The 16795-nt window shown below is 35.0% G+C and overlaps 1 protein-coding gene across 1 annotated transcript in view; it reads left to right on the top strand.

Moving 5' to 3' along the window:
• Positions 1 to 2686: 2686 nt before the first annotated feature.
• The window catches only part of LOC126756268 (cGMP-specific 3',5'-cyclic phosphodiesterase), a 101600-nt gene continuing 87491 nt past the window's right edge, over positions 2687 to 16795 (top strand). The window contains exon 1 of the mRNA XM_050469214.1: positions 2687 to 3714. The gene's annotated coding sequence lies outside the window, so the exon portion shown is untranslated. The remainder of the gene's footprint in view (positions 3715 to 16795) is intronic.

Genomic DNA, 16795 nt, shown 5'->3' with positions numbered 1-16795 from the left:
CAGTGGATGGGTGAAATACAGACTAAGAAAAGCTCGCTCCTACACTCCCACTTATGTGTACATACATTGGCAAATAGTGAGCAGTAAACGTGTTTTGGGCGCACATGCTGATGACCTTCCCCCATATTTAACTAGTAATAATGGAGCTCGTAAACAAATCGCCGCACAAGCAAACAAACAAACAATTGGATGTGCGTTCTCATATACATACATATGTGTGTACGTAACTTATCTACGCACGTAGGAATGTGTTTGTCATCTCTCATGAGAGCAGTTCACGCTTGCTCTTAATTGGAGCGACTTCGTTTGCAAACAATTGTTGTTACTCATTTCTTGTTGGAATTGTTACAGTTGTAGTTGTTATCAAAAGATATCCAAGTAATTTTTTGTTATTGGAAGCGATTGGACATAGGACAGCAAGTACTTAAGAGTCAGAGAGAATGTTTACATAATACTAACATCATTTGGTATTTTTTAGAAAGCAATATGTACATACATATGTACATATGTATGTGTGTAAAAAAAGTGGGATGTTCGTGGGATTTCTGAAGTCTAACAGTAACTAGTAGAGTTTGTTAAATATGAGCAGTTTAAGTAGAATTAAATATTAGTAAAAATCATGAAACCGAGAATTTCAAATTTAATTTTTTTAACCACATATTTTTTAAATTTTATAATGATTGCACCAAATTTATGTTCCAAATATTATTAATTTTTGAAAGTTTCAAAAAATCATTTCAAAAACTTCAAGAGTTCGTACATACATATGTACATACATCTGTTACCAATTTGGTAAATTAAGGTTTATATTTCGTACGACCCTCAAACGATAAGATTGAGAGCTACTTAATGATTTCAAGAAAATTAAACTCCACTTCGCTAATAAAGTCTATGTTGTAAGCTTTTCGTAAACTCCATATATCAATTTGCAAAGATCAAAGCCGGCTAACTACCTTCAGGTGTTGGTAAAACTTTATATTAAGGGAGTAAGGAAGGCCTAAGTTCGAGTGTAACCGAAAATTTTATACTATTACAACTAGCAATGATCAAAACTAGGCAAATACCTTGAGTTGTATAAGGGTTATTAGATGTATGGGGTCCAGATTAAAAACCGATAAACCGTTATTTGGAAAATACACTCTCTCAATTATATTGAAATAACTCACATGTTTGCCATATGTACGGTACAAAATCCATCGGTACTTCGAAAACCTTTTTAATAGATTGACCAACATTTCTATAAAAAGTTCGCAATTGGCCCTTTTATCCACATATTCGGTATCTGGGGGATTGAATAATTTTTGCCCGATTTGGACAATTTTTAGCCAAAAGGTGGCAGACTTAAGAGGCACTATTTCGCACTATTCGCACAAAGTTTTATGTCGATGAATACTGGAAAGTTCCATATTACCTTTTTTCTATAGAAACCGTACTTTTGCCTGAAATGGAGATAAACCGTTTTAAGCCTTTAAAAGTTCAAGCGTGTCTCTCCCCTCCCTCTCCCGTCCACGGATCGAAAATAAACGTAAATTATATTTTTTTTTTATTTTTATTGTTTAACATTTCTTTTTCAGTAAGTTTGACCGTACCCGCTTCCTCTTCCGTCCACAGATCGTACGTAAATTACATTTCTTTCAGTTTTGTTGTTTTAAAATTCTCTTTCAATAAGTTTGACAGTAATATGTATGTTTTTTTTTTTTTTTGCTTTTCAAACCTCCACCCTGGTCTATTAATAAAGTTAAAAAGAAAGAGATTTAATTCACTTTTCCTTACTCCCAGTATGTATTATTAAAGTTAAGTTTTTTGGAAGCTATATAGCGGATTATCCCTTACAGATACCCATAAGTATACTTTTAGAATTTTAATTAAAATCTTTGTTTTCGGAATAAAATTATGTTAACTTTGTGGCATTCTAAATCTATTTTTACGACACATAATTTTAATTAAAATGCGCCACTGCCGTAAAATCAGCTGATTTCACGAAGAACATTCATCAATGTTTGGAATACAGTTGTGAGAATGTGCATGTGTATGCCGGCACATGTATCTCTCTGAGTACGAGTCTGAACAGTAAGTAAAGGGGTGTTAATTGAGTTGTTGATAGTAACCAGGTTGCCAGAGCTTTCGCAATTAGCATTTATAATTTATTTTTCGAATATTTGAAGTATAATAATTTGTTAAAATAAAAACTGATCCAGTATTATACCAAATAAATAGCTACCTATATCTTTATTTTTTGCTTACGTTATAATATCTTTGATTTGGATCAAAAAACTCTTTCCTAAATCCTCTTTTCCTTTCACGAATAAGCTCGAATCCGTTAAATTGCCGTAGTAGCTAATAACGCTCTTGCATATTACTGTTGTCAAAGCCAGTAATCCCATAGATTCCCCAAGCGATGCAATGGCAATGCCACAAACGCGCACCCCTGGTATGCATAGCTCTACGAGCCCACAGCATTGTAAGAGAGCAAGGCAATACAAGTGTTTGAGCGCCTTAAAGCGTACATATTAATATGTATTAGGGCGCACGCATAATTCTAACTCACGGTGGAGCTCACGAGCGCCTATTGAGCACAAAAAGTATAAAAAAGTCGCTGAAAAAGAAGGTAAGGCTGAAACAACACAAACACAAGCAGAACGTAATGGCCGTGAGCGAGCAAGTTCAGTGTAAAAGTTGCCGTCGCCTGAAAATGTTGTGCACCGGAAATTGAGCAGCGGATGTGGAATGGCCGCCGGTGAACATTTTACAGAGAAAATCTTTGCATAATCAAAATATAGAAGTTAACTAAAACCCAATAGAGAAGTGTTTGCTTAAATATAATAAAAGTGCAGAATGAGTGCTAATGATTAGTGCATTACTGTCTAATTTGTGAATAAAATAATTTGTAAATAATTTGGGTTGAAAACTTTTTTGCAGAATCTGTGCTGCAGCGATGTATATTTTTTTCTCGCTGCACACAACATATGAAAAGTGAGCAAAAAGCTAATGAGAATGCTTTGTGTATAAACGACAGACTTACGCACTGTGTAAGTGGATGACCGATTACCAGACTTAATAGTAGCTTGTTGGCTGACAGATAGACCGACAGACAAACCGCACACAGACAGACGGACTACTGCTCTGGTGAATTGAGTGAGTGTTCGTCGCACTGGCTGGCTGACTGCGAGAGTAAATGAGCAAAACAAAAAGAGCAGGGCAACAACAAAAGGCGAAAAACACATTGCACGCGTTATCAGCGCAAAGTGAAACAAAATTAAAAATGTAAAACAAAACGAAAACAAGTAATAATACTATTAAGCATAACAAGTGCAGCGCTTGTCAACAGCCCCTACTCACACCCCCCCACATGTACGTTTGTTTGTGTGTATGTGTGTGTGTCCATAAGCCAATGTTGACAGCATAAAGCTAAATAAATAAATAAATGAAGAAGTGTAAACGCTAACGTGTCGAAACAGGAGCAAGTGCTTTAAACAAAACAAATGAAATCGGTGCGAAAATAAACAGTGGATTCTTTTGCTGCAGAGCATAAGCGGAACATACACAAAAAAGTGAGCACAACAAAAACTAATCGCACAAGCTTTAGCAATTTAAAAATGTTTTAGAAAGTCCACTTACAAATTCGGTCTAAGTCTCCTTTAATTTTGTGTTAGAACTTTTAGAAGTATAAAAAACTAATATTTCTTAATGATTGGATGATGTGTAATGTAAAAGGTAATTTCCATATGAATAAGTGTAATCAGATAAAATCTCATCAAATTCTTCAGCCGATATCTTTATTAAAATAATGCATTTTTAAGGTAAAGTTTAAAGAAGTTTGGTTGTATGGAAGATTTGTTATTTCAGTAAAGAGACAATTGTATTGGTTTAAAAAGATGTGAAAAAGATTAAGGCCAATTTTGGTGTCTACTTAAGTTAGATGTTTGCTATATGATAAATTTTAGAATAGCATCCCCCGATTTCGGGGATAAATGGGTATCAATGGAAAGGTGGTTCTCCAGATCACGAATATATATATATGTATATATATATATATAGTTGCCGCTGACTTATAGTTTTAAGATATTTGCATTAAAAAATTCACTACTTTTAACTTAATAATTTGTATATTGTGAATGAGTTTTTCACTGTCACTTATTAACACTTCACTATAACCTTTCTGTATATTAATTTTTTTTTATATATTTATATTTTTTTATATTTATTATATATATATAAATATATAAAATTTTATTTGAATAATTTTATTTTAGTTAAATTCTGTACATTTGCATAATAACAAAAGGGTTGCATACTAGAAAATAAATGGTATTGCCTTAAATACCTATTTGTCAACGAAAAAAAAATAAGGAAAAACTTTATACACCAAATACATAAATGGAAAACACAAAAATCTATTGCAATTTTTTATACCGTTAAGGGCATAACTCCCTTTTTAACACTTCATTTTCTTTAACGGGAATAATTCTAGCAACAATTGTACTGTTAATTTTCAAACTAAGTACTGTTTCTTTTTTTGTTTCGCTTTTACTTTTAAATTTGGCGAAGCAAATAAGCAAGTGTTCGGTCAGTGATTTTAAATTTTTTTCATTTCAATTAATTTGTTTTTTTTTTATTAAAAATAAAAAAATAATAAAATGTGTGCAAATCGATCAGGTATGTTATCAAATATTTCTAAATTTTTAATTAAATATTCTCTGTAGATTTCGATGAACCCTTCCACCAGCCGCGGTGTACGTAGAAAAACAACGAATGTTCTCACCATTGCAGAACTTAAGAATATGTGGAACATCACTAGAGTTGTGGAAACGTTTAGCACAAGGGAGAAGTGCATTGCATTTGCGGAAGGGCTTAATTTTAAGCAGAAAATTGTGTCGTACACTTAAAACGTTCATGATCCCAACTCTAGCATGGAACAATACGGCGGGCTCGTTTAGATGCCGTAAAGGTAATTGCCGTTCGCTGGCTGCTATGTCAAGGGCCAAAGGTACCTGGTTCGAGAATGCGAAAATACCATTGCCACAAATATTTTACCTTATGTTCGCTTACGCTTCGCATTGGTACCAAACGGAAGTGTAGTTTTAAAGCAATTTTATCAACAGCTACCATTTGTGATTGATATAGTTATTGTCGGGAAGGCGTTGTCTTGTTCCAAATAGACCAATAGAAAAATTGTCCAGATAGACGAAAGCACATTTGGAAAACGGAAGTATAACAAAGGTAATAACACTACATATATATATATACATACATAAAATTTTACGTACTCACTTATTTTCTCATATTTCAGGTAGAAGAGTTGAAGGACACTGGGTACTGGGTATGATAGAAGATGGGAGCGAGGACTTATGGTTGGAAGTGTGTCCCGAGAAATACCATATAATTGCCTGGCCATGAGCACTGAAAGGTCAATCACAGTGATCCCGAAAATCCCTTTGTCGCCACAGACGGGACACACACGCACACTGGGGTAAAACTATCCAAAAAAACGTGAAGATCCATTTGTCAAGCTTTTACAAGCAACAAAGCATACGTATAAACTTTGAATTTGTTTTGTTTTTATTTAATTACAAAATATTTTTATATTAAAATTTTTTCAGGTATTTTTGGAGTATAAAGTTATTCCTTATTTTCTTTCGTTGAAAAATAAGCACATATGGCAATAAAATTTATTTGCTAGTATGCAACCCTTTTGTTATTGTGCAAATGCACAGAATTTAACAGAAATAAAGTTATTCAATTAAAGCTTTATTGCTAAAAAATATAAACAAAATAATATACAGAAACGTTAGAGTGAAGTGTTAATAAATGAAAAGTGCATAACATAAGTGAAAAACCTATTCACAATATACAAATTATTAAGTAAAAAGTAGTGAATTTTTTAATGCAAATACCTTAAAAACTATAAGTCAGCGGCAACTATACATATATATGTATATATATTTTCGATATCTGGAGAACATCAACTTTCCATTGATACCCACTTTATCCCTGAAATCGGGGGATGCTATTCTAAATCCCAGCCCTAATGAGGGCTATCTACAATTTAAATATTAATCACGCAAGACTAATAAGCTATAATCTGGTAAGTTTTAAGAAGAGCTTTTAAGTTTAACAATATATCTTCTATACATATACAAATATGTATGTATGTGTATTGGAGCGGTCGATTTTTTTTCCTCAAAATCAAGCATGTGTAAAATGTTCTATGGATAATTCTATACAACTTTGCCAATTACTTTAAATTATTATACGAAATTTTTCTATAAATTAATGAAAACACTTTCAGCTTTAAAGTTATCCTCTATAGTTTAGACTATATTTCTCCATGCCTCCAGGTCGCTGTGGAAAAACTGAACACCATTTGCCAGCATTTGCATTATTGCGATCGCTCTTTTTTACAATTTCTTATTTTGAGGTCTGAGGAATGTGGGAGCTACTCCATTACATGCACTTTATTCGTTTGGAACCATGATTTGAAGACCTTTGTCGTGTGCTTCGGGTCGGTGTCCTGTTGGAAGATCCACTTAAGTGGCATTTCCCATTCAGCATGTGGTAATATTATTGATTTCTAATGTCTGTGGAGTCGTACCGAACCATGGTACTATTAATACAATAAAGCGGCACCAAACCAGAAGCAGAAAAGTATCCCCAGACCATTACATAGCCACTATGTTTGATTGTTTTAGGACATTACGAATTTTTAAGACGTTTTTATCGTTGGATGTGTGTTACGTTCGTACACATGTAATCATTTCCTATCAAATTATATTTGGACTCATCACTGAAAAGAACAATTTTTCACCTGCTTCGCAGCCATTCTATATAATTTTTAACGAACTGCAGTCGTTTTAGTCGGTTACGTCTGTTATTCAGCGGTTTCTTCGCTGGTCGGTAACAGCGTAAATCAGCGTCATTCAGGTGACGACCGACCGTTCTTGAGCAGATTGGTAATCCGAGCTCCTTTACCAATTGCGGAGAGCTTTTAAATGGAAACTTTTTTACTTCTCGCCCAATTGTGCTGCCCGTTTTTTATCAGTTTTTTTTTTGGTCGGCCTCCACGATGCAATAATGCGAGAGTTTTGTTCCTAATATAATTCGAAATTATTCGTGAGAATGAAAACTTATATCTCTTTTTGAGCGATTCGAAGAAAAATTGGCATTGTAGGAGAAAATATACCGATTTTAATAATCGAAATTCTGAAATTCCATTAGTAAAATAACATGAAGGTGAATGCTGGCACCATGAAAAGATGGTGTAATTGCTAGTACTTATATAAAACAAAAAGTTTGATATATACTCTCTTTCAGAAATATTTTTAGAAGGCAATTTCGAAATCAATTATTTTTTAGCTGCCCTGTGGACGCTCTTCTCAGATCATATCATCGGCATTTTAGTTGGAACCTTAAACATGATACAAGAATTTTGAGTCGACGAGACCACTTTTGCTCAGTTATTTCAGTTGCCGCGCTTCGAAGGAATAATTGTATTTTTGATAACATACATTTGTATATTAAGTACGTGTTTTTGCACAATTTGGTTTCCATCTTGTAATAAATAAATTAGTTTTCCATTATTACAAACAAAGAGAGTGAGAGACTTGGATTTTAGAACTTCATTCAATAATATTTAAACCTGGAGCTGAAAGCAATCCTTTGAAAACAGAACTTTTTGAGTTGAGTCAAAACATATTATCTCTCCGATTTGAATTGGTAAAATGGAGTAAGTTTTCGATTTCTGTGGCGAGGTTAACCCATTCTTTCGTTGTTACTTGTATCTTTGCTGTAAGATTTCGTAACAACGCGTTTGCCATCTGAAGCGGAGGGAATTTGTATCACAACTTTTTTATGGCTATGTACTCCCACGTTCAAAATGTTTCTTGCAATTTTAGTTCTTGCAGAACAACAAATAACTACAAAAAAACATACCTGCACAAATGTCGAGGGAAATGACAATAAAATCGTAAACTCCTAAATTTCGTCGCAACTCGGCTGATGTAATTAACTTTCAAAAGATTTCGTAACACTTCCCACTCCCTCGCACGTACTCCCTTATCACCTGGCATTACTATTATTTTGCTTCTTTATTTTGTAACAATAAAATACCCGGGCTCCATTGCTCCATTAACGTTATCCTGAGCACTTATGTCCTTGCTACTTAGCATTTTAAAGCGCAAATTTCATGATTTCTCTTTCTCATCGCTTTCTTCGCTCGCCATCTTAACGTTACGGAACTTGGTTTCATGTTTCCGTTTTTCACCTTTTATGTTTTGCTGCTCACTTTTGTTTGTCTGATAGTTACAGTTTAGCATTTTGGTATGCCACCACTAGGAGAGCACAGAGTTATACGTAGCATCCGGTGTTCTATTTTTTTATACACAAAATGCTCCAAAGATTTCAAATTGTTGGGGAACCAAACTGAAAAACTTTTAAGAGATATAGGTAAATACATATAAGTATTCGAAGAAAGAAAAGTAGGAAAGTTTTACCGATTTGTCCCATGTGGGTAATTCCTTTTATATCCTGAACAGGGTATACTAAGTTTGTCACGAAATTTTTAAAACCAGAAGAAACTTTAGAGATAATATTAGGCGAGTATAAAAGTGAGTAGGTTGAATAGTTGAGTTGATTAAGCCATGTCCGCCTGACTGTCCGTCTGTACTATATACGCAAACTGGATCTACATTTTTTGTGATATCGGTCTAAAAGTTTGCAGACGCCATTTCCTCTACAAGAAATTGCACATTTCTCGGAACCGTTGATATTTCACTACTGTAGGGTATGACTCTCATACAAACCAATTTTCATGTGACAAGACACGAAATTCGGATTGAATTTTTGTCTAAAACCATGTTACTAACTCCAAAATGGTTCAGATAAGACCACTATACATTTAACTTCTATACAAACTGAAGGATTCATATCAAGATAGTGGTCTTCATAAAAGATCTTATTTCTATTTAAGTAACATTCATTGGGCTTGTAGCTTGTTTATGTCAACAAAGTGGACGATTTGATATTTAGTTAAATATTGTATCGTTGCAATAAGAAATACAACTGTGAAGGGTATTATACAAAAGTTAGCTTTATTGTTTTTGAAGGACTTGGAGCCTTTGCTTATAACTTAGTAAATAAATGTAATGCAGGTAACAACGTGGCCTTTAAGATGAAAGTCAAATTAGTTGTATAACACTATTAGAGTCTTTCTCTACACGAGAGAAAAAGTCCTCGAAAATAATCAATAAACCATCGCAACTTTTAATCTTTACTAGTACAATAAGCAAGAATAATTTGAACTATTGCCTCTTTATCGTCTGTGTCCTTTAGAATTAAATTTTGATTTCGATTCGACAACATTATTTTAGGTAATTCCGCATCTTGTAAGCTTTTCATTATAAATTCCTTTGTTCGAAAGCAACTTTTAATTCTGGCACTTTTGTGCAAATATAATAGAGGACAATACCTAATTCGTCGCCATATTTTGTAGAATTCTTTTGAAATTGAAATAATTCGGTTAACAACAGAACTCATGTCCCACACATCCCCATTCATACTCTTTCAACACACTATTGTGGCCGTCAAGCCTTGGTGAAAGCGGATTGTGCGCTGTGGAGAGACGCAACAATTAGTGTAATGAAAATAGTATTTATGAATTTATGAAAATGTGTGAAAAGCAAAAAGTGTTCATTACACTCTTAAAAACCGTTGCCACAAAAGTCAACGGTGCTAAATTGTGGAATTGCTTAATACCTTAATTGTTGGCTTGTGGTCATAAGAGTATTAACGTTATCAGATTTATTTTCAGTAAAAAACTACCGGTAAAAATTAAAATAATAAATTTCCAGAAAGGATGTTGTTTTTATGTCGCAAGTAATTGAAATAGAGGTACTCAAAGAGAATGGAATACTGACAACTTAAGCTTTTAGCTCTTATAAGTATCATGTTATTGATTATGTATTTTCTTTTAAAGCTATGTAGTATATACCGTTTTTATTGATAGTTAATAAATAAGTTTCAGATTCTTTAAAATGTCAATATTTTTCATATGGAGCAGTTGATGTATATAATTCACAGCAATTTAGTACAGGGTCCGGCTGTATTTATAAATTTGCTGAATGACAGCTCAGAGTATTGTTCATAAGTGTACAAAAGCGTTTTGCCAAAAGTGATCGCAAAAAAAGTGATCGGCGATGGAATTCAAACGCAATAGTGTGATTGCTTTATATTTAGCTGGAAAATCACAGCCAGCAATTGTTCGTGAGCTCAAACACCTTAATGTAAATAAAGTTTTTGTTTATCGCACCTACACTCGTTACAATGCTACTGGTAGCATCGCTAAACGTCATGGAGGTGGTCATCAAAAGACTGCAACGTCACGCGAGATGGTTCGGAAAGTGAAGAAGCGACTTGAGCGAAATCCACGATGAAGTGCCAATCAAATGGCTAAAGAACTGAAAATATCCGACAGCAACATCCGACGCATATTGAAAAATGAGCTTAAGGTCAAGCCTTGCAAGTTCCAAGGGCCCATGATCTCACACCGAAGCAGCAACAAGTAAGACTTGAGAGGGCGAAGCAGTTGCTTCGCTTGGCCGAAAGCGGTCAAATTCCGAACATTGTGTTTTCTGACGAAAAAATTTTTCCAATTGAGCAATTTGTAAACTCTCAAAACGATAGGGTTTACTTGACCGACCGTTCATATGAGAATCTAAGTCATCGGTTGGCCACCAGGTGGCAGCAACCGCCACAAATAATGGTTTGGGTCGCTGTCACCGCAGATGGGCGCTCTCCAATTGTTTTCATCGAGCCTAGCATCAAAGTAAATGCGACATATTATCGGGAAAGTGTTCTGGAGGCTGCTTTGAAGCCGTGGACAAACAAACATTTCGGTCGCAAACCATGGACATTTCAACAAGACTCAGCACCGTCTCACAAAGCGCGAGTGAACCTAGAATGGCTGAAAAACCACGTTCCGAACTTCATTACGACCACACAATGGCTCTCGAATTCACCAGATGCGAATCCAGTGGCTTATTCTCTCTGGGCCATTTTGGAGAGCAAGCTCCGAAATAAAAAATACACCAGTCTCGAGATGCTGAAGAAAGCCATTGTCCGTGAGTGGGCCAAAATACCGGCAAGTCACATTCGGGCAGCTTGCGATTCGTTTTTTGATCATCTCAAGGCCATAGTTAAGGCAAAAGGTGGTCATATCGAGCAAAAGTGTATTGGTCCTGAATTTATGATTATCTTCACACATTTTGTACTTTAAAATAAATAAAAAATAATTTTCCAAACCGAATTTATGGCTTTTTTAATTGGTTGTAATACGTGTACATGCCGAGGTCAGTAACCATACGCAATGCCAAATAGTGATACAGTAGCCTTGACTATTCGACCTATTGGATACTGCTGGCTCAGTCGAGCAGCATCCAACTAGCAGATTTTTTCGGAAGATAATACTGGCCGGTATTTATAAGGCTTTTTCGGGCCACAGACACTTATAGGTACCATTTGTGGTTATTTTAAACTTAACATATCAAATCCATTCTCGCCCAAACAGGTTTTCCCACAAATCTACAGGCCCTGGGTAACTTTGATTTGTCATTTGCATTTCTTAGAAATGAATACTGAAAGCCTAAATGCCTAAAAATCAGCTGCGCTTATCTGGTTTTTGGTGATTACTTAGAAATTTTTCCCATTTTTCAGTTAGCACTGCAGTCTGGAATTTATTGTTTTTGGAAGGCATTAAGGGATCTCACCGTCACCTCTACATGTTGAAGTTATTCTATGGAATGAAGTTAGGAGAACCTAAAACCTTTATTGTCATTACGTTAAAACTTGTCATAAATAACGATTTTTTCTAAAGTCTAGATAATGATTAAGGGATTGTTATTGAACCTTAGTTTTTCCTCGTGAAAACTTCATCAAGTGGAGGTTCCCTATTATCATTGCAGTTTGTAACGCCCTTCGCGTGTGCACTTTTAAAATTTCGAAGCCAATTTATTTGCTTACAAAGAACAAACTATTTACGTAACCACACGCACCGGGGAATGAATGCTCTTATTTATCTGGCTATGTTATTAAAACTTGTGAAGTGCCCAAGTTGATGTTATTATATCTTCAATGCTAAGAGCATATTGGTTGCACGTGTGTGTTAGTTGAATGGCGAAAACGTGTGGCTTAGAAAAACTGTAGTCGCAGTCGTAAACAGTTGATAGGATTCTAAAAGGTTGTATAACCTTGAAAATAAAAAAGTGGAAATCAAACTGAATACATATTTACGTTTGTGCTTATATAAGTTTCCATTCAGCTCAATTTTTGTAAGCCCAAATGTCTGTAGCATTGAGGAAACACCTTTATGATGTCTTCCCAACTCTTTAAGTTGATTTAATATGCTCCCCTTCATTAGCGACACTCTTTTATGTGAGCAAATGAATATACCTATCTATGTTATCAACGCGTCCACAAATTAATTGAAATAAAGAAAGGTTTAGGGAGCCTCCTGCAACCAAGAAAAAGGAAAAGCTCTTTAAGTAACACTCGCAAGTATGCGTAAGTAAGCAAGCGTGGCACCAATCATGTGTGACTCTCGCTTACCTCAATCACATGCGTACTTCCAGATCAGTGGTATTGCTTAATCATATGATAAGACGCGCCACTCTTATGCAATAATTGTGGCCACGACGTTCAAAATTACGTAGTGAATGCTCATATGTACGTAAAGAGTTAATCCTGGTGTTAAAGAAAAGAAAAAGCATTTATGCAGACGCAGTATTTCTTGATTTATGCTTGTTCACATCTGGGCCCGGCCCTCCAGAACTCACATGTGTCTGCCTACTCGTTGCTGTAGTATGCCCAAAACTAAAGCATTTATGGGGAAATATCTATGTCTATTATTAAATAATTAAAGAAAATCGAATACGAACTGCATTAAGTACCTTGTTTTTATGGTACACGCTCGTGCCCGTTTAGTTAATAAGATGTTCAGGTCATAACGTAATTCGTTTAAGGGGTTAGGGTTAGTCAGAAGCACGAACAAATGAGAATTTTCAGTATTTTTTTGCCATTAAATCGTGTTATTTTAGAAAAGTAGTAATTTGGCATTATTATAGAATGTGTTGACTTGAAATCACGAAAATTTCAAAAAAAAAAATAGTTTCCAAAGTTATAGTTGTTTGTGTTGACCCAGTTCCAAAAAAGGTACTTGCGGTAACAACCATAAGTCCTTGGAGATTCATCTAAAATCAATCGGACAAAAAAAATTAGTTTTATAAATAGATAGTCCTGGGCCTGATCAAAGGATTTTTTTTTTTCAAAAATTAACAAAATGCGGCCTCAGGAAATTTTTGTCTAAATTTTTGGGAAAAAATCAACAGTTAATTGGTCTTAAAAATCGAAATTTTTGAAAAAAAGAAATGTGGTGTCGTGGGACACCAGGTAGGAACGAAGTTCCTTCGGATAATGTAGAATCGATACAATTTGCAAAATAAATTGTACTTAATTTTATGTAGGTTGTCTTGATTTTTCTCTCAAATTTCGCTGATTAGTTTTTATTTAAGTACAGATAAGTATTAAGAAAATTTAGTATTTTAAGAAATAATGAATTACGTAAAATAAACAAATAATTCAAATTATAACTAAAAAACTAAAATAACAAAAAATATGTCTTTTTGTTTATGTTTGACACCATAAAATTACACAGGAAAAATAGAAATATTTGCAAATAGTGCAAGCACAATTCTCACCCAAAACTAATTTGCATACACAATAGGGGTATTCTCTTGCCCTTGCAAGATTGCAGATTGCAAAAATACTATACCGAAATATACAAGAGCACGAGAGCACCCATTGCAGAATCTAGTGATATATGAACGGCTGATTCGGTCAATTTATTGTGAATGACTATTATGCATGGCTATTATGAATTGGCGCACCTTCTGCATACATTTTGAACAAATCTTTATAATTTAAATAGAAATTATAAAATCTATTTAAAACTTACCTTCCTCAACAATTCAACGACGTAATATGTCTTTATGTAAAATGACAGCTAAAACAGGGTTGCAATTATATTTTTGCGTGACATTGCACGCAAATATACATAGGTTTTGGTCTGACACATTTTACAGCCATTGCAAATAATTTTCTGCGTGTGTTTGTTGTTGTGCCGGTGCACCAAGAGGAAATATATGCAATTCTTGCACCGTGCAAAGGTTTTGCAAGAGCAAGAGAATACCCCTAATAATGTTACAGATTTTCATGCCTAGTTATTTTGCAAAACCTAAAGGTTGGCTATAACTAGCGATCTTACAGTCTTTTTCTTACGGGTTATTTCATACAAGTTATTTCTTACGGTTTTACTATCACTTTTTTTCAGTTAGGTCCCGTAGCAAAATCCCCACCTTCTCCAAGCCTGCCGTAAGGAACTTCGTTCCAAAAATGCCTTCGATCAGACCCGAGTTTATTATGTATTCTAAATGCTGTATAAATTTCATTAAAATCAACTAAGCGGTTTTCGGGTTACAGCTGTCACCAGTTCAAAAAACACAGTTTTGAGAAAAAAGCGTTTAAAGTTTCCCTGAGCGCTTTGAGGTGCCCGAGCTCTTTGTTGTTTGTCGAATAACTCAAAAACTAGTTATCGGATGAACGTGGAATTTTCAGAGAATATTTTTAAGAAATTACACTTAACGAAAATGCAAAAAAAATAATTTTTTAAAAATTTTGACTACCCCTAACCCCGTAAGGCAGTTAATTCAAGTAAAGTAAAAGTAAAGTAAGTAAAGTAAGTCTAAGCAGAGGTGTTTTTTCAATAGCCTTTTTTAACAGATCACGTGTGAGTCGTGTCAAGCTGTCATGTTTTGTTGTTCTGTAGTGATTGGCATTTCATCATGGAAAGACCTACGCCTGAACAAAGTTAAAAGTTGTTCAACTTTATTACGAAAATTCACGTTCTGTAAAAAATGTATTTCGCGCGTTTCGCTCAGCTCATGGTCAACATAATCGCCCTCTTGAGCGTACTATTCGCAACACCAACACCCATCTTGAGACCCAGCACTCATTATTGGATAATATCCGACTGAATAGACCACGTCCAGCACGCAGTGAAGAAAATATAGCAGCCATAGCTGAGAGTGTACGAAAACCGCGGAGAGTCGATTCGGCGCCGTCGCAACAACTCTATGGGCTCCAGACGTTTTCGAGTCAAATTTTGTTCTGTGATAAAGCCCGTATCTGGCTCAATGGGTATGTAAACAAGCAAAAATGCCGCATTTGGGGCGAAGAGCAATCTGAAGAGATTCAAGAGCTACCATTTCATTCAGAAAAAACAGCGGTTTGATGTGGCTTGTGAGCCGATGGAATTATTGGAATCAATGGATTTATTGAGACAACACTTCGGTGAGCAGATAATTTAAATTTTTTGGACCGGTCGATTTGCTACCAAGATCACAACGTTAGACTTTTTTCCTTGGAAATATGTAAAGTTTAAAGTCTATGCGGACAATTCCGCTCCGATTTAGGATTTGGAGCAAAACATTACATATTTCATTCGCCAGTTACCAGTCGAAAAGCTCGAACGAGTCATCGAAAATTTTACTCAACGGATGGACCATGTGAGACGTAGCAGCGGCCATCGTTTGGCAGTCTCACTTCCACGTAATGATTATATTGTTTCCCTACTATCTACTTAACTTGAAAAACGACATCTCTGGCACCAAGTGAGCTATATCAAATTGTGTGAATAAGATAATTAATGAATCTGATAGTTGATGGATAATGAATATATAAAAAAATTAAATCTCAAGTGAAACGAATTGGTAAAAGAAAGAAATTTCGCAAGGCATACTAGAAGTGCAAAAAAGATTACAGGTTTTTTGGTTTGTCCATTTTTTTGGCTTATTTGGTCTCGTCCGTATGGACAATAGACTGCACCTCTCAATTCATGCTACTCACCAAAATAGGTTCTTGTTGAATTAAGCTAAAGAAGACTTCAGCACTTAAATAAGCTTATAGATTAGGATTACACGTCAAAGAGACTACTAAGTTTTAAAGCTATATCATCAAATTTTTATTTACTCCATCTTATGGCCATGTAAATGTATGTACGCATATCCGACATTCTGAGCGCAGTTAAGCCAAAAGTTATGCAACAGATAGCCGCTATCATTTTGTAAGCAATTTTTGATGGCAAGTTCTGAATTTTCCTTTTCCCAAAAGCGATTGCGGCAAAGTTTGGTCATGCTGACTTTCTCACTTAATGATATCTGCATCTGAAAGGACAGCGTTTTCCAACTTTATCTCACATTTTGTCTACGATGATTTTATTTAAATTCATTGCCAGTTCCCTTTGCTTTGTGCTCTTTTGCTATTGCGGCTACTGCTTCTACGGCGTCCTCGTATTATTGATTCTTTTCTTTTCGCCGTAAAGCTTTTGTTTCTTAACTTCTGCGCTATCTGTTTTTTTTTTTTCTTTTGGTTTGGGTACATAGTTTCTTATATATGTGAGTGTTGTTCGTTTCACTCGATTTCATATTACTTTTTATACGTCCCTTGTCGCATAGCAACGCTTTTGTTATTTTTTCGACAGTTTTCGGCGGTTTCCGGGCAAGTGTTAACATCGCTGGCATTTTGCATTTTAATGGCTACGGCCCTTTCGTACATAAGCAACCCAGTTTTTACACACAAACTGAGCTAATTTCCTTGGATTCGATTTTTTATAGTAGTGTGTCTTATGTAAGAGTGTTTTGTGTGTTTATTTGCTCCCGACACGAAAAAATTGTTGCAGTACATATTTGTT

Source organism: Bactrocera neohumeralis, chromosome 2 (genome assembly GCF_024586455.1).
Source record: "Bactrocera neohumeralis isolate Rockhampton chromosome 2, APGP_CSIRO_Bneo_wtdbg2-racon-allhic-juicebox.fasta_v2, whole genome shotgun sequence".
NCBI lineage: Eukaryota > Metazoa > Arthropoda > Insecta > Diptera > Tephritidae > Bactrocera > Bactrocera neohumeralis.
This window is presented reverse-complemented; position numbering and strand designations above follow the sequence as displayed.